Source organism: Neophocaena asiaeorientalis, unplaced genomic scaffold, assembly GCF_003031525.2.
Source record: "Neophocaena asiaeorientalis asiaeorientalis breed wild unplaced genomic scaffold, Neophocaena_asiaeorientalis_V1.1 scaffold184, whole genome shotgun sequence".
Classification (NCBI taxonomy): Eukaryota; Metazoa; Chordata; class Mammalia; order Artiodactyla; family Phocoenidae; genus Neophocaena; species Neophocaena asiaeorientalis.
Window position 1 is genome coordinate 6,357,484 of NW_020185325.1, and position 18,578 is coordinate 6,376,061.

The following is an 18,578-nucleotide window of genomic DNA, read 5'->3' on the forward strand; positions in this document are numbered from 1 at the left end:
AAACTCAATTCTCATAACATCTCTGGGAGGTATGTCCCATTATTATCACCATTGTTTTTTAAATGAAGAAGCTGAACAATGGAGAGGTTAATTAAGTAGCCCATGATCATACAGTTAGTAATAACCAGTGAAAGGGATTTGAATCCAGGCATACTACATTATGCCTTCTCTCTCTCAAACTGTTTATTAATTCCATATTATGTCAGAAATTAGGACTGGGGGAATTCCCTGGCAGTCCAGGGATTAGGACTCTGTGCTTCCACTGCATGTGGCCCAGGTTCGATCCCTGGTTGGTGAACTAAGTACCTGTAAGCTGCACAGTGTGGCCAAAAATAAATAAATAACTAAAAGTGATGAAATTTTAAAAATTCTTAAGAAACAAAAAAGAAAGAAAAGAAACTAGGCCTGAGCAAAAAAACCTTTAGGGTAATACGATTTTAGGGCCTGGATCTTGCCAGTACAGTAATAATCTGCTGAACCTCAAATTTAATCTAGCCTCAGGGTAGACAACTGACCACAAGACTCCCAAGAAAGTATTGTCCTACATTATTCTTTGTTCACATGGCTTTAAAATGTTTAATGCAGTACCTACTTAACCTGTAGAACTCATGGCTTTACACTAAAATCATGCATTCATTAAATAGATATTGAGCATCTGCTATATAAAATTACTGAGGATGTAATGAGAAATCATTCTGCTTTTATGGATATATCAGTCTGTTGGGTGGGGGAAACTCAAATACATAAACACATAGTTTAAACAGCGCTTAAGTATAACTGGCAGAATTTACAAAATATTGTGGCAGCAAGGAAGAAGGATTTTGGTGTGTGGATGGGGGGTTAGTGCTGAGTAGGGGTCATGCTACATGGAGAACTAGGTTCTTGAACTGAAGTCTTGAAAAGTTGATGCAGTTAGAGAACTAGGTGAGGACAATCTAGGAAGATGAAGCAGTTTGTCCAAAGACTTGAAGGTATAAAAGAGCATGATGCTCTAAACATGGTATAGCTGGAGAGAGATGCCAAGGTAATGAGCCATGGAGCTAAAAGGGTAAGCAGGGATCAGACCATGAAGGAACACCTGTGGCCTCTATTCTGTAAGTAAAGGCAAACATGAGGGATGATAAGAAGGGCGCTGGTCTAATGTAACCTCTTTTTTGAAAATGAGCTCAGAAGTTGATGGCCTGGAGGAGGGTAAAACTAAAGGGAAAAGAGACAGTGAAGGAATCTTTTGGCATTGTGCTAGAGACTAAACATATTATAATCTTTAATGCTCAGAACCATCCTATGTACAGGGTATTATCTCCACTTCACTGCACTGTCCAGATCCTCTTCCTAACCCTTTGAGCACATCTCCTCAGCCTCTCCTGCTGCACAGCTTCTTCAGCCTTCCTCTCAGCTCTTCTGTTCCTCTCAGTTCTGCCCTCAATATGCCCCTCTGCTTCTTGTCCTCCTCTCATGACCTTCTCTCCCCCTTGACAAGGTCACTCCTTCTGAAGCAAGCCCCTACATTCCATGTATCCCATTCAGGAGCCCAGGAGTCATCCTGCACCCTTGACTCCTCTAACTCTCACTACTGAACGTGGCCTCATGTCCTGTTGTTTCCATTTTTAAGTATCTTTTGACGAGGCTCTTCGTTGCAGATTTGGTTAAAGTGATCATCATTCTTACTTATACTATTACAACAGCATTTTTTCTAGCCTGTAACTATATCTGGCTATCAGAGTAATGTTTTTGAGTAGCAACCTGACTACACTACCCTTCTGTTTAAAATTCACTGGCTCCCTATTAGAAAAGAACCAAATACAATTTTCTAAGAATGATCTACAAGTACCCCTAGATTGGGCCACCAATTTTATCTTAATCCTTATTTCCAATTGCTTAGGACGTTGCCTGGCAATAGTAAGCACTCAGTAAACATTTGTTGGATGAATAAATGAATGGATGAATGAACCTAACTTGCTTAAACTGATGTGTTTAAAAGAACTAGAGGTATATGTAATTTAAAATATCTTCATTTTCTTTTTCAGTTACTATCCCAAGGTAGCTAGTGATACTCAAAATACTTATTAACAAAGCATCAGCACTGACCAGTTAGAAGGGGCATGGGCTGTGTGTCACTGTACATGTTCACTATCAACCTAGCTAGACTTTTCTTTAGTGGATAGATTTTTTTATTAGCTGGAAGCTCCCTGAGTGCAGTCTCATCTGCACCAGGCAGAAGTGCTTCTGCACAGAGATCTCTGACTTTGGATGTCATCCTAGAAGTCTCTCTAGCTCCAATTGGCTTCCCCTCTGAACCAGCTCAAGGACCAAGAGTCCGGTAGTAAGGTTCATAGATGGGATAGATTCACTGATCTTTAAGAAGAGAGCAGCCCCAGTGTTCTTGGTGGATGTGATGCAGAGAGCACCACCACTTCACACATTTGCTCTCCCTCCCCATGGAAGTCCTTCAGAAAGACCTTTGAGGGTACGCGTAGACCTCCCTCCTTTTGAGCCATTAACTTTCCATGCCAGTCTCAATCCCACTTTTCTCCCATTCTACTTATCTTTCCTCCTCATCCTTTTCTGTTACATATGAGTGTTTCTACCTTCCCAATGCTTCTTCCTCCCTTTTCCTCCTCTCCCACAAACCATTCCCAGTTCCTTAACTGACTAAAATTGTAATCTGTCATATTTAGCATATTCATTAAAAATCACCACCTAAGAATCAAAAAAGTATTTTTTGTGTTGCCTTTTCTCACAAAACAAAATTAAACCAAGACCAAAAAAAAGGTAGCTTTTTTACTTGAGTAAAAAGCAAAAAAAAAAATCAATTTTTTGTTCTAATGCGACAGCGATTTTTTACATTAAAAACAAACAAACAAACAAAATCCTGTGGCCAGAGTGCTTAAACAGATAAAAAAGGCAAATGAAAAGAGAGACTGGTGTTAAGAAGAAGGAGGAAAAGGTGGAGAAGGAGAAAGAGATTTTACAGAGCAAAAATTAAGAAGGAAGAATAAAATAAAAAGAATTAGACAAATACATTAAGTAGCCTGTAATGACCACACCCCTTTCTGGTTTATGATCTTTCCCTCCTCAGCATATGTGGAATCCCTATCCAACCTAAGGAAGATGAGCCAGAAGGGAAGAAATCACATCTGGTTTTATTCATAAACAAAGTTTTGAGGACCCACTATGTACTACGTATTGTTCTAGACAGTTGGGAATCTTTAACAATAATTTAGGTTGTGGATCTTCTGTGTTTCTTTTTATGTTAAGAGGATGTTCTTTTCAGGGAAACATTTATTTTGTCAGCCTCCCTTTTTGTAAGTTGCTTTGTGTGCCAGCCAAAACCAAAGGCAGAAAGTAGGTAAAAAGCAAAAGAATAAAATCATGCACATAAAACCCTTACAAAGATTTGTATTCAGTATACTGTGGCAAGAAGGTTCAGCCCTTTTCTTATTGTATTTGCATCTCTTTCACTATCCCCAAAAGGAATTAGCAGAATAAACCCCTACTGTACCTAGTGGAAGTAATGCACAGCAGCATCTTCACTTGTGTGGCTGGATATTAATGCTAATGTACAGGAGTTAAATATAGCACAAGGCAAGTGTGTCAGAAGGAAAAAAAAACAAAGCTACTAATTTCATACTGCAAGGGGCAGGGTGGGGGAGGCAAGATGATTATACCCTTAAGCACCAGGATAAACTGCAAAAATTGTAAACTTATAAGAGGAGGATGTGGTGACTATATAGACCGAGTCGTGCTAACCTAATATCCTCAGTGGCAAAAAACAAAAAACAAAAAAAAACAACCAAAATGTTGTCTAGATGGGTATGGATAAGAGGGTCTGGAAAAGAAACAGAAACGTGTGGTAATGTTGATTAATTAGCAGGTTTGATAGGGGAGATGGGGTTCTCTAAGTTTTCTGGGGTTTTTCCCCCATTTCTGACAGGTGACAGTGCTAAGACCGTACACCATTGGATACGATCAGTAGTAGTATGTTGCTAGTCCTATAAATCTACATTGTTCCCATTGCCTGATTGTTAGATACCACTTTAAAAAACTCTAGAGGAAATGCCTTATGGACAATGGCTTAAATGAAAGAGCTTTGTTCTGAGAAATTGATCCACAGTCATGAGATTTTTGCCTAAAGCCATGGAAATTTGGCTTCAATATGTATCCCATCCTTTCCCCAGGAGACTATGTGATATATCAGTGAAAGCAGTGGATGAGGAGTTGGAACAACTGTATTTAAGAAGTAAGTGATGGGGCTTCCCTGGTGGCGCAGTGGTTGGGAGTCCGCCTGCTGATGCAGGGGACACGGGTTCGTGCCCCGGTCCGGGAGGATCCCACATGCCGCGGAGCGGCTGGGCCCATGAGCCATGGCCGCTGAGCCTGTGCATCCGGAGCCTGTGCTCTGCAACGGGAGAGGCCACAACAGTGAGAGGGCCATGTACCACAAAAAAAAAAAAAAAAAAAAAAGAAGTAAGTGATTCTTTCACTACATGTCAATGTCATCTTGAAACGTTAACTTCTTAGATATTATTTATTTATTTAATTTCTAAAGTAAGATGGTTAAACCAGATAACCTCAGTTGTTCTTTCTGGCTCTGACATTCCAGATTCTCAGTAGATTAATTTAAAATGCCAAATGCCCTGTTCATGACTAAATGTAGAAATTGTGATGAATGCCAGAGCCACAGAGGATGGCAGTATGGCCCTCTGTGCTTGGAGCCTGCTGTGGATGAGCCTAAGCTTTCTCAGGGCGTTGAACACCTTCTTTGGTGGAACTTGTTTACCTTAAACCATAACTGCAGCATCTATACCTGAGCACAGCTTGTTCTGAGTAGCTACTACCTCTTTAGTTAACTGATATGTCCCCAGGGCTTAGTACAGCCATTGGCACTTACTGAGTACTCAGAAAATCTTTGGTGACTGAGTGAAATAAATATCTCCTGGGAAACTGATACTTAAATGGGACTTAAAAGACTGTACAGGATAAGAGCACTTCTTTCAGGGCATGCAATACTGAGTGTAATCAAGGATAAGAGTGAGAATGAGAACTTGGTGTTCAAATCTCGACTCTATCACTTATTATCTCATTAACCATAGGCAAGTGACTTAATCTCTCCAAGTCTAATGCTCTTCCAGAGAAAGTGGGGTTAAATGTTATCTCTCTCATATGGACATTGTGAAGGTTGAATGAGTACTGCATTATGAGGAAATAAACAGGTTGCCAGCTAGTACCTAGAGAAAAGTGAATTCAGCAAAGAGAATACACAGGATCTAGGATGTATGCAAGATATGGCATGAGCTTTGGCTGAGGCATTAATACATGGCCATCTGTGGGAAGAGTGAGCTGGGACCACACCGAGACTCATTCACTAGGGCAAAGGGCACCAGCCAGGTTGGCTCCAGTGCCTGACTAAGGTGAAGGCAAAGTACTCAGAGGATATTGTCCAAACTCACGTTGGGTTCCAGAAAATATGGGGGCTTGTCGTGGTGTGCACATGGAATGATAGGGAGTTTTCTGACACAGATGCTTTTGGATTTGAAGCTAGCCTCTCATTTAGGGCAGGACCAGAGCAGACGGTGACTGAAAGGCTAGGAAGCAAGGGATTAGCAAGTGCTGGGCAGGGTGTTAGACCACGAACAAGTGAGGCTGGGATTCTGGGTGGGTCCAAGCCTTAGAAGAAAGCTAGGTAAGAGGCTTGGGAAAAAGCTGAGGACATGTCTTGCCTCTAGGCAGACCCTGAGGCTTTCCATTTGAGCTAAAATAGCAGGAGTGGGACTAGAGAGTTAGGAAGAGAGCACTTTAATTTAGAGACTTAAGGCCACCCAAGTTTTACTCTGCTCATGGATAGGCATAAGAAATTAATTCCAAGTTGTACCATGTGAGATTGACAGTACCCATATGCATTCTGCTTTGACACCATTGGCTCAGAAAGTTAAGCTGGCTATAGAGACAGATGATAAAGAAACTTGGCAGGGGCTGGCAGCAGAGCTACAGAGAAGAAATAAAAGCAAAGAGAGGAATAAGGAGAAAAAAATGAAGCTAAACAACATTGACCACAGTAAAGAAAACTAAATGTTAAAAAATGAATAAAAGGCTTATTTCTCAGATCCAAAAAGGTTTATCTAAGGCAAAACAGACTGATCCAGTGACTGCAGAATTTTCATCTGTTTGTTTCCAAAGGGACCAGACCTGGGGCTTGCAATGAAAAACAAACAGAATGCTTTCTTCCCCCACCTACTTCTCCTGGTGATCTAAGAGGCTAGAAAGAGTGATCTTATTAAAACAGGGTGGAAGGAGGCTGATGTTCTCCAGACAGTCCATAGGTCAGGGTTCAAAGAGAGACCTGGAAAAGGAAAGTGACATCAAGAATTACCTGAAGCTAACTGCCGAAGGCCAAAAGCAGCAAGCATTATGATAAGAGAAGAGAGAGCTTCGTCAGTATAAAAGACCCATAGGCATATTCTATCCTCCTACAGGGTAGAGATCTGCTGATCTCTGAGCAGTTGACATCCATAGGAGAGATTCTGAACATGCAGTGGTGTGATGATACAGCCAGGATGAGCCCTCAGCAGGAAATATGAAGTAGGAAAAGGGCTTAGAGTCTGGGGTGTAGATTTTATAATAGAAACCTCACAAAATGTTGAAGGAAGGTAAGTGGGCTTTGAGAATCTAGCTAGAGTATTACATAGGGGTGCCCTGTGTTAACACCAACTGTCTTCGTCCATTGGGACTGCTGTAACAAAAATACCATAGACTGAGTGCCTTAAACAAGAAACATTTATTACTCACAGTTCTGGAGTCTGGGAATTCCAAGGTTAAGGCACCAGCAGATTCGGTAGATTCAGTGTCTGATGAGGGTCTTCTTCCTGATTCATAGATGGCATTCTTCTCACTGTGTCCTCATGTGGCAGAAGGCGTGAGAGAGCTCTCTGGGGTCTCTTTTGTAAGGGCACTAATCCCATTCATGGGGGCTACATCCCATGACTTAATCACCTCCCAAAGGCCCAACCTCCTAATACCATTCCACTCCATTGGGGGTTAGGATTTCAACCTGTGGATTTGGAGGGGACACAAAGATTCAGAACATAACACCAATTTAGCCGTTTTTTCAGGCTTTACTTCCTTGATCAGAACTTTACTCTTATCCACTTTGAAACTTTACAGACATCTAGAATATCAGTTAGAATTTATTATTGGCCGAGGTATTCTTTAGATCATATGTCTTGCCTTCCTGCATGACTTCAGGTATCCTTAGATGCCACCCAACTGGTATGATTTGTGAGATGCCAAAAACTTACATAAGTGACTTTATGTCACTATCAAAATGCAGCGATTTTCCTTGTGGTGACTCGTGCTGGGAATTATTAGTCATGAGCCCAATTTTGCCAAAAATTTGCCTGGTAGGCCGTGGGGGCTGAGGTCCAGGAACACAGGAGAAACAAGGCATGACCGTGGATTTGCATTTGAGTGATTGGTAAAAAAGCTTATAAATGATCTAGATCAGTAGTGATAATTGTGGAGCACCTTTAGGAGTTCAAACAGAAGATTAAAATTTTAAGACAAATGTATCCATAATCATCCTGAAATTTGTCAAATCTGACTCCAGTAAAGAACAAACCTGCAATAGTTTGAGAACTTGGATACTCATCATGTTAGAGGAAAGGCCCAACACTCAGTGTTCCTTTCCAGTTGGTCTCTTCTCTTACACCAAAGTCACAGTGACGACAGACATTTCTTGGTTAAATGGTGGATATAATTTAATGCAGGTAAATTGTCTTCAAGATATAAAGTAATCTAGAAACTGATCTAAAGTCTGAAAACCATTTTTGTTTTCATTTATAGCCACTTATTTTATACACGTTTATAGACTTTCACTCATTTACTCACTAAAAATTTAAACAGTTAACAACTATAGGAATAATGTAATTAAAATAAAAATATTGAATCATTTATAGCATACTTGAGTGTATTGTTTTATTAATGTCTATTATAATGAAAGTCTTTTTTCAGCATTATGGGAAATTTGCAGAGCACAGTCGGGGGGTATGATTTGACCAAGCAAGGGATCGGTGTGATTTGAGGGGCAGTGGAGAATAGAACATTTGTTTGGCTTAAATTGGGCAGCTTGATTTAAGAAGCACCAGAACAATACACAAAACTACATATGCCATCCAACCCTGTCAAGAAATAGCATCCCAATGCTGCAGAGCTGTGCCAATTCAACATAGAGTGCCATCTTCAGCCAGCCTCATAGAGTCAAGCCATTTCCAGTTTTCTTTAATCCTGGGAGATGGATTCAAGCGGCCAGTGTGCCTTTTCCACACTGCCAGGAAAATAAAGCAGCAAGCACAAGGCTCTGTGAATTTTGCTACCTTCACAATGCTGTATGGAGCAAGGAATCTTCTAATACGTGCTGATTTTTATTGAGGACTGTAAATTTTCAAATTCCAGTTTTTTGTAAAACAAAGTAAGACAACGAATACTGAATAGCAACTTTGGAATAGGCAAAGTGAATTCTAATTTGAAGCTCCAGGAGGTGGTGTGTTTTGTTTTTTTGTTTTTTTTTGGCGATGTTTAGATCAGACAACCATTGTTGAAAGGTTACAGTCAGTTTTTGCCAGTTAACTTTCCTTCGTAACCAATAGGGATCCTGGAGACTTTATTTTGACAATATGATGGATTCTTATATTCCACCTTGAAGAGTCTTAGCTGCATGGCCTCCAGAGGATTAGTAGTAGAAAGGGCATTTATTTTCCTTCAATTTGTTCACTAGTGACCAGAATAAAAAATCTTATTAGATAGCACAGGTAAATTCAGTGTTAAAGTAGAAATAAATAACTTTTGATTTTTGTAGGCACAGACACAGACTTCAATTCAGCCAGAAAGCTGGAGCATCTTCAACTTTTTTTTTCTAATCCCTTGAATTTAGATAATTACCAAGCTTCCTCTGACCTGCTTCCTAAATAGCTCTTTTGCTTCTCCCTTGCTGTCCATCTCCACTGCCACTGCCTAATTTTGAGCTCTCACTGTCTTTTTGGGAATGTAATATTTGCCTTGTTGGTGATCCTGCCTTTCTGTTTGCAGCAATCCAAATCAGCCTACATACTACTGGCCGTGCTAATTTTCTAATATTCCTACCAAATGACATTAACTATCCTGATTAAAAAGAAACAATGACAACACCAATAAACTAAGAAACAAACACCAGTGGCTTCCCATCCCTTGAAGGACAAAGCTCGATTCTTTACAGGACTTTTAAATAGATTCCCGTTCTCGGCCCTGCCTATCTTGCCAGCCTTAGCTTCTGCTTCACTCCCTCATGCTTCTCATGCTTCCAGTGCACTAGCTAGACAAAACTATTTGCAGTTTTCTAAAGCTGCTATGGTTTCTCCCGCCTCTATGCCTTTGTACAAAATGCTCTCTCTTATCCACCTTGCAAATTCATCTCTGAATCACCATGTGGAGGAGAGCTGCTTGAAACAAAGAAGATCCTCTTTGGAATATTATGTGAACAAGGGATAACATTCATTCATATCTGAGTTGTTATATAAACTGGAATCTTTTGCTACTATGGCCTGTCTTGTCCTAACTCATTCATGCATTTCATAGCCATGAGATATAGTTGCTCACATGCATGATCGTATAACCTTCTTGTTGATCATCACTGTCCTGTGTGATCTTGGTGAAGGAGGGTGTCTGCTGTAGAGAAGCCAGGATCGTTGAGATTTGAGGCTATCTGCCATAGCCTCATTAACATCTTCTGTCACAAGTCTGTAACAATCCTGATTTGTTTCTTTAAGAACTTATTATGAGTGTCCAGAATCAGTGCTAGCCAAAACCTCCCCTGTGCATAATTGAGAAAAAGAAGTTCCTTCCAGAGGTGCATGGCTTGCTTATTGGAGGGAGTAAAAGAAGGAGGCAGGCCCTTTCTGGCAGACTCTGGGTAGATTGACTAGGAAAAGGCTCCCCCTTTTTGGTGATACAGACAGTGCGGCCTGACCAGGCAGAGGATGAGCTAGCCTTATCTTTCATAGGTCCATTCCTCAAAGTAGTGCAAAAATCTCACAGTCATATACAGTGGCCCTGGAGTTCCCAGTGTGTAGGAGGAGGGACTTGACTAGGAAGAACAAAGATGGACACGTGGGTTAAGGCCTCGAGGAAGTCTTAATAAGAAACTATAACCTAAAGGACAGTGTAATGAGCTATCACAGACGTACAACAAGTCACAGAACCTCCAAGGAGGGAAAGAGAACTCATAACTCAAAAATAGTTTTATGGGCTTCCCTGGTGGCGCAGTGGTTGAGAGTCCGCCTGCCGATGCAGGGGACACGGGTTCGTGCCCAGGTCTGGGAAGATCCCACATGCCGCAGAGCGGCTGGGCCTGTGAGCCATGGCCGCTGAGCCTGTGTGTCCGGAGCCTGTGCTCTGCAACGGGAGAGGCCACAGCAGTGAGAGGCCGGCGTACCGCAAAGAAAAAAAAAGTTTTATGTAGACATTTACATCTCTGTTGGGCCTTTAAAATAAGTAAGTCTTTGAGATCCAGAAAACAGAGCAAAAGAACATTCTACAATATTTAGTTGGAAGAGTGTGGGAAAAAAATATTAAGGTGCCTAAATGCACAGTTGGTTATCTAGTTTATCTGGGGCATGAGGGTGGAGGAAGATGGGAATGGAAAGATAGGAACTTTGGAACCTTATCACAAAATTGTTAAATGCCATGATGGGTAGGTTAGGGATTGTTTTGGGCAAGGAGGATCCACAGTAGGATTTTAACACAAATGTTCTATAAACTGTATAAACATGGTTTTGAAGGGAGTAGCCTGGAGGTACAAAGACAAGTTAGGAAAGTTTGGAATTATTTGGGCAAGGGGTAAAATAGAGTTTGAGTTAGGCCAATGGCAGTGGGAAGAGAAAGAAGGGAAATGATTTTGGAAGAAGTCTGGAATACTTTTAGTTATGAGGGAGAAGAGAAAGGGAAGAAAAAGTGAAGACTAAGATTTAGAGGCCAGGTGTGTAGAAGAAAGCATAGACTTGACAAAGGTTGGGATGCCATGAAAAAGGCACAAGTTTTTATAGAAGATGAGTTGGTTTTGAACTCTGTGTGTTTGATTGGATCTATACACAGAGACAAGTTTTATATCCCATGTCCCTCTTTAGGTCGTAAATAGCAAACACTTAGAAAGCTCTTATTGTATGCCAGGCACTCTAAGCACTTTAAACATATTAACTCCATAAATATTCCAGAAACCATGAGGTAATAACTCTCATTTTACAGAGAGTTGATAGGCTCAGAGTTACACAGTTAGAAAGTGACAGAGTGGGGATTTTAACTTAGGAAGTCTGACTCAAAAAATCCATGTTTTGAACTAGCATGATACACAGTTCCTCTTAAACTCACTTAGGGAAAGAAGAATTCAGAAACAACAAAGAAAGTATAATGTGAATGTTTAGGAATATTTCTAATAATTATTACTAACCCAAATTCTACTAGTGCCTTTGTTTCTCCTTAGTTGAGCATTAAGCATCTTTGGAAGCTTCCAGACCAATAAGGTACAATTTAATGGATAGTAATCTTTTTTCAGACAGAAATATGCTTCAGAAAAAAAATTGTACAAAAACATATGGGAATGAAGAAAAAGGTAGAATCTGGTGTTAGGTTCTGTCATAGACAGAGGTGATTTTCAAAAATAACAACATGTTAGTGGCCCATGACAAAACTGGGAATAGTTTGTCAGCCTAGGCTCTCACACTCAGCCTTGTTCTTTATGGTTGGCCTTTAGCCAGAGCCAGTCCTCCCAACTGGCAGCTGTCAACTGTCACAGGTTACTGATTAAAGTGACAAACTATTCAGATGGATAAAAATACTACAAACTCAGAGATTCTTGAGAAAAATTCCTTTTAACTAGATTCTGGGCACTAGGAGTAGATGTCTATCTCTCATACCCATTTCCTGGAGCAATTTTGGTTTCACAATAGGATGAATAGCTGGAAATAGTTCATTAATGTTACTTTATAGCTAATCTGGACCCTTTAACTAGTTTCTTCACTATCTAATCAGAGACATGATGTGTACAGTAGTCCAATTCTGCCATGTTTTCTTCATATCCTAACACATTTACAATGAGAAATGACTGGTTAATTAATAATAGTAAACCGATGTATATACGAGGTCTGGCATGTGAAGGGATCCAGTATGGAGGGTGATCTGGGTGACAATACACCCTAGTTTTTTCTGAATAGTCCTGATTTACCCCTGATGTTCCAGTGTAATTATTGATGGCCTCCCCTTTCACACTCTCAAAAGTATTCTGGTTTGGTTCATAAAATATATAGACATCCTATTGACGAGGAAAGCATCAAGATTCTTGGCCATAGACTTATAGGCCTAATTCTATATTCCTTTAAGTAATTAAGTGTTGTCAGTCATTTGAAGGCAGTCTCAGAACTGCCTTTACACAAAAACGAAGTGTAGCAATGAGCCAGGGCCTTATTGATGTACCCCAGAACTTCTCTCTATTTATTTTTATCTTCATTTTATTTATAATTTGATTACTGAATGTTGAACATCTGGATTATTTAACTAATTAAGACAATTAGAAATCTAAACCTGAACAAATGATGTGTAACAGCAAGTTATGATATGATCTGAGGAAGAGAAGCAGAGGCTACGAGTTGCCCATCCCAACAACTCTTCTCCCCCTCCTCTTTTGTGCAAGAACTTTGAGTATGTTTCGGGTGGCAATGTGTCAAGCTAAAAAGACTACGTTTCCTAGAGTAATTTGCAGCAAGATTTGGCAGTGTGACTAAGTTCTAGTCAAAAAAGTATATCCAAAGCGTGTGGTACTTCCAGGAAGTCTTATTAAGAAAGGGAGGAGCAGAACTTTCTTCTTCTTGCTGTCTGGAATGCAATGGAATGACTGGAACTGAAGGAGCCATCTTCAACCATAAGTCAAAACACTGAGGGTAAAAAAAATAAAATAAAATAGAAAAGAAAACATTGAGGGTGATGGAGCAGCAAGAAAAAGGAGCCTGGTTTCCTGAGGATCTTGGAACCACTAAGTTATAGACTGCTTTCCTCAGGATATCTTTCCTATGAGACAAAAATAAACTCTTTTTGTTTATGCCACTGTTATTTTGCCTTTTGATTACTTGCAGGCAGACTTAATTCCAATTGATTTCGGGAAAAAAAACATGAAAATTCCATATACAGAGTTCAGAATGGATAACACTGAACATTGAGGAAGGTGGGAATGTACTGGATAGGAAGGGAAGGGTACAGCAAGGGGAGAATTTCTTTAAAGTGTTCATAGAACTTATAAAGGTGCAAATTACCATTTAGGAGAAATTAAACTACTGAGAAGGTCATGCTATCTTATTATGTGTAGCATTGGTGATACTCCAAGTATGAGCAGTCGAATGCTCTAAGTAGATCACAAGTATCCCTACCTTTCTTAGCTGAATTAAAACCAATAAGGTATCCAAGTGTCCACACTTCAGCTTGGAGCCCTGGAATGTCTGGACAACTTTCTTTAACGGAAGGCATACTATAAAGTACTGATGGTATCAATAGACTACAAAATGCTTTTGCAACTTCCCAGAAGAGTTTCAGCACAACATGACCGGGTATGACTACCCATTACAATATGCTAGCACGTGCATTCATTATGTGCAATATCTAAGCCCATCAATGTTGATCTAAGCATTTCGATGGCCGGAGCTCATAGATCCATCTTAATACAAAGTCAGAAGTTTTGGCTTTCAGGAATATATCACGGACACATTGCTTTACTTCTCTGTGGAATCAGAGGGCTTACACTTGGGTATCTAAGGGCTTGCTAGGAGTGGGAGCAGATGGTAGTTTTTATATGTTCTTTTTATAAATGCATTTTGAGCAGGTTTTTTTTTTGCATGAATATTTCATTTATGACAGGGTGCTGCTTAGTTATATAAAAAGTAAATACATAACGAGCGAGGTGTAAGTATAGCAGCAATGTAGTGTTGAGGCTAATGGGTGGAGAGGATTTTAAAAATACAAAGAATTCTCATTTTCAAAAAGTACTTTGCAAACTTTAAGAGATAAATGACTTGTTTCTTTCCTACTTCCTTTATCCCCATTTCCCCCCATTCTCTGAGTACTTGTCCAGGGAAAGAGGAAGCTTTATATTCAAGAAGTCAAGCATTGGATTTTCAATTCTTATTAGGAGCACTATTTTACAAGTTTGAGAAAGGACAGAAACAGCCTACATAATGTGAAAATAGTAAGGACAAGTACCACAGACAGTAGCAGCCTAAGGTTAGGAGACCCTGGATGGCTGGATCTACAGCCAGCAGCAGGAAGAAAGGAGGATGGAAAACAACAGCTGCCGTAAGCTGAAATGATGGGCCTTGATCTTCGTAAGGGACAGGTGGCCAGGATATGCCATATACTTCCCATTGTGCAACATCATGTATATTGTCACCATGTTCTGGGCTTCAAAAAATGTTTCCAGGCTTATTCTATCTAGAAGAAATGTTTGAGGCAACAGGAGAAAATATATCAAATCCTACTTTTCTGTGGAGTTGTTTTAGCCCAGGTCTATGTTATCTGTTGCCACAATTAATTGGAATAGGTATTTCTGATTCTTAGCTTTATTTTCGCCTAAGCTGTTTTAGCTAGTACCCACAATTAAGAAAAAAACCCAACTCCCCCCAAAAAACTAACTTTGGTTTTAGTCAGTACCTTAAATCTTGTGTGATGGAAGAGGGTGATTTTGTACACAATATTAAGATACAGATAACATGGATGTCCTGATCTTAAGGTGTAATTAAAATGGCATTCATATCTGCAATGATCTAAAGACGATGTAGGTTGTAAGTAGGTAACTTGACAAAGATTTTTATGTTTTTCCAAATGATCCTTGAATATAAGGACTTTATTTTATATAGCAGACCCTCCATATTCATGAGTGATACCACAGTCCCAAATTCGTGAATATCAGTTTAGCATGTAATTGTCTCCATGAAACTTCTGTTTTCTGGATTAGAACCATCACTTTCTGGGATAGTTTTGCTTCCACTTGATTTTCATCACCAGAACTAGCAGCTGACTTTATTTTCAGGAAAAGTATTCACAAAGAAAATAGTTTTTTTTTTGATCATGTCATGAGAAATACTGCATAGTAACTTGACCACAAGTAGAGACTATCTAAACCACTGTGAGAAGATATGTGAGCCAGTCATCTAAGCACACACTAGCTAAAGGATTCCTGCTAGAGACCCACCTCTTGCCACATGTAATTCAATTTCATGCCTCAGCAAAATTACAAATTGCTGCGTGTCATGAACCCTTGACTATTGCTTGAGGGTAGTCAAAGTAGCAATGTTAAATCCTCTGTCAGTAACATATTTCTTTGTATTCTTGAAAAATCGCTACCTATAATGCCTTATATGTAGTAGATCGTCAGTGAGCTTTTGGGTTAGTTGATCATCTGATTGATTCCTTTAAGTATATGTATTTTAGTAAGTACTGAATGGATAAGACATTGGGCAGGCCAATGGAACACCCCACACCGAGTTACTCTTTGGCCCCCTCTAGTGCTTCTCTTAGAGGCAATTTAGTAATTTTAGTTAAGAATAGCATTAGACTATTAAACAATGCTACAGCTGTTGTTAGGAGGGGAAAAGGATTACACAGAAAACAAATGTGGTCTGCATAGAAGGAGTGTATGAAAACGTTAGAATGCCTTCTAAACTTTGCTTAACTTAATGTTAAAAATATTTTTAGAGATTCCCCGGGAGTGAGCTTTAGTAATAGATCAGTGAATCAACAAGTCAACTTCTTCCTCAAGCCAAAAGTTCATTTATTACAATCCTCAAGAAAATGCATTATGGAGAATCTTTTGGTTCAGCCACAGATCTTGAGGTACCCAAAGGAGTCATTTATTAAGAGAGATTGAAGATGTACACGCAGTACTTAACCCAAAAATGATACTCTGTACCTGGCCTTCCTATCTCCTCTATAAAGAGTTTTGCATATTTGTAAATATTAATTGAATGCATAATATAAATAAATAATTATATCATGTTTTCTTAGCTTTCAAAATGTGTTTTGCTCAAAATTTCAATTTGCCCTGCAAAATTGGTCCTCCCCACATCTAATTTTCTTCTTGGTAATCCAAAACTTTGATTTCTGAATCAGAGAAGACATAGTTTTGCACAAAACAATAATATTTAGAGTTTTATAAAAACCCAGATTTCCATAAAAACCAAATTTTTTTAATAAAGAGAAATATATTAAAATTTTTGTTTCAGTTACACTTTTTGATTCTTTCTAGGTCTTCTTTCATTTCTTTCAGGCGAAAGACCCAAAGGCTAATACCTATTTTTATGGCAGATTTACATGTTGTGTGAGCTTTCATCTCATTTGTTTTGTTTTGTTTTGTTTTGGTGTTATAAAGAGCAAAGGGGAAAATGAATTAAATTTCCTGAAGAATATAGAGTGGATTAGTGGAAATGATCATTGCATTTAAATATCAATTACATTAAATTGTTGTATCTTGAGAGTTCTGTGAATTAGGGGGAGAAGATGATTCTGAATACTGGTAAAATATTTCAAGGGTAAGTGAGAATGAAGGCCAGGAGTAAGAGAGATGATTGCAACGTAGGTAGACTTAACTGATTAAAGGGCAAATATGGAGTAGAGGAAAAAAGAGAAGTAAAATCTGGGCAAGTGAGTGAAGGAACTTGAAACTGAGGGTTAAAACCTAGTTTTAGAGTTTAGGACAAACCAAAGATTTAACAAAATACTACTCTATAATTTTTTTAAAAGCACACCGTAATAAAATGGGGTTTTAAGAACGTTTATGAGATAATTTCCTGGGGTAAGTTTTCCTTCTGTTATTTGGGCAGTGATTTTCAGTGCTACACAAAACTCCTGAACTCTCCTTGTAAATTGTCAGTATTTCAACATCAGCATGAATAATGTATATAAGAGATAGCATAGGAAGAAGAATTCAGATTTGTAAAAGAGGAACAGCAGATGCTGGAAACCCTAATTGTGGTTATTGGGCAATGTTGTCTAGTCCATAGCTCAAGACTTTGACACTTACTGACTTTAACAGGGTTGTGCAATTCATGGGCATGGGAATTTAGCTTGGCTGAAAATGAATGTATTTTACCTGATAGTTTTCTCAAGAAGGTGATGGTTCCCAAATGTCTGAATTAATATTTTGATTGAATTCCACCACGTATGCCTCATCTCTACTGAGCACAATGGAAGACTTGTGTTTTGGGGTTGATTAATGGAGGACACAGGATTAGCACATAGTAGACTAAATTGTAAATGACTGAAAAGAAGCTCATTTGTGTCTATTTATTCATCCTTATTAATAGTTTTGGGCATTTAGAAATGCCTCAAGGAAAGGCAGAACTGCAAGTAAATAAGTTTGTGAATACTACCATTAAACTCTGGGGTATTTGAAATACACAAAAATGGCGAAAATTAATGGATACCAATATCTCAAAAAAAATCAGATTTTCTAAAATACATTTACAATTCCAACTCAAATTATTGCCTTTTGAATACCAAATATTTACCTGTTAGCTTGTAGGTCATATAATAGCTCAATGAATTATTTGTTCAGTTGTTGATTTTGAAGGCTATTAAAAGAATTTTGTTTAAGTAATTTTTAGTGAAATTCTAATGTTTTTCAAGCCACTAAATTTTAAAGATCATTACAGAGCAACAGTTCTTATTTTCTTTCAGTAAAATTTATTGGTTTAGCTGGCTAAGGGCCAGAAAAAAGGATGGGTAAATCAACTATCTATTAGTGACAACCCAGAACTTCAACACTTTCATTTTGAAACCTGAACAATCTTTTCATACTTTTTCAGTGGTTTCAGAAAGAAATTCATGTAAGTGGACAGCAGAAGAGACTGTTAAATAAGGAAAATTGTGCTGAATGGGGAATCAGAATACCCATGTTCTTGAGTCCTGATTCTGTTATAGCTAGTTATATAACCTGGAAATTCACCCAAATTATCTGAGCCTCATTTTTCACATCTGAAAAATTAAAGGGTTAGAATAAATAATGTATAAGCCATGGTCCATCTCTTATATTTTATAGCTTTATTACTCTGTAATCTAACATAGAAGTTTGCACGCTCCTTTCCAGAAAGTTTTCCTCGAGCTGTATTAATGGGTTCTACTGTTAAAGTTAATATTTTCCCAATCCATTCGGAAAACTAGATATTAATTTTTCCCAATTCATTGTTTTCTTTGATAAAGGAAATATTGATTGCTGCCACCATTTATCTATATAAGAATAAAATACAAATATCTGATTTAGCATAAACCTGTATTTAGTTTAATACTACATGATGACTAAGAGATGCTCTGCACCTGATGTCATTCAGGAGTCTGCTCTCTCCCTGTCTGACCTGAGCAAATCTTGGGACCTCCCAGGAACTCATCTCTTCATGATCAATTGGTTCCTCCTAATGATAAGATAGCAGTTCATATTATAGCACATACTCGCTCAGTGGAGTCACTCAGGAATTAGAACTCAGAGGAGGCCAAGAAAATAGGCGCACCCCCCCCCCCCA